Here is a 1,152-nt window from a genome sequence, read left to right as displayed (position 1 = left end):
TGTGTCCTGTATCATAGCTACATGTATGACCTTTGCAGCAAAAAAACCCGTGTGAAAATCAGTTTGGTATTCAGTGAGGGTGATTAATCAAATGTGCTGACAGCTCATTGCACCTACCAAACACATTACACTGAATGGAGCGGGTGACCGGTCCAAGATGGGGGCCCCACGGCCTGTCAGCACCAGTAGGCAGTAGCGGTCGATGCGGCGTCTACTCTTTCTATGTCTATGAGATCCTCCCCCAGAAAATTTTGAGTTTACAAAAAACAATTTAAGACACCATTTACACCACACATTGATATACTGTACATTCATACACTATTGGCCGAGGCTGCCATACAAGGTGCCATACAAGGTGCCATTCACGCACATTCACATCGATGGCCGCCATGTAGGGGGCCAGGAATTAAGCTGAAGAATGGACCTTTTGATTGGGAGACAACCGCTCTACCTCCTTAGCCACAGCAGCTCAAAAGTGCGACAACTATGTCCCCCCCTCCATCTTTGTAACTTTCACACAGGCAGCGAGTTGGCTTAAAGGCACAACAATCCCGTCTTGAACAGGCTGTGTGAAAGGAGCTGTAGTAGTCCCATATCTCTGTAATTCCTTTTGTAAGAACAATGTTAACACCAATAGAAATTATGAAAGCTTCATACAGTAACTGTGGACCTAATTTGGTGTTTATTTTTTCAATATATTGCACAGGACAGCCAACTGACACCTTCCATCTGGAAAGGACACCTGGACGAAAGGAAGCAGGGTTGTAGGTTAAAGCAGGCAGATTTGTTTGAATAAATGAACGTATTTACTGTCAGGCCAATCTGTCTAGATGACACACCTCGTCCCGTCACACTGTGACTCTGGCAGAATGCATAATGGATTGCAACAAAAATGAGCCAAAGCACAGTAGGAGGACAATCTGTGAGCAACACTCATTTCAAAATACACTTCCACTAGCTGATGACCAGCTTCCAGGCGCTCTGACATAAATTTTGTTTGGTCTTGTTTTGATGCATCTTAAGATTCCCAGGCAGCACGTGAAGTATAAGGATCGGTGTTGCAGGTGGTGGGAGGTGAATCAATGTGACTAGGCCTTCTTCAACCTTAGCAGTCACACACACAAAGACACACAGACACACAGACACACACAC

This window comes from Etheostoma spectabile, unplaced genomic scaffold, assembly GCF_008692095.1.
Source record: "Etheostoma spectabile isolate EspeVRDwgs_2016 unplaced genomic scaffold, UIUC_Espe_1.0 scaffold465, whole genome shotgun sequence".
Taxonomy (NCBI): domain Eukaryota; kingdom Metazoa; phylum Chordata; class Actinopteri; order Perciformes; family Percidae; genus Etheostoma; species Etheostoma spectabile.
The sequence above is the reverse complement of the archived record's forward strand: the minus strand, read 5'-3'. Positions refer to the sequence as shown.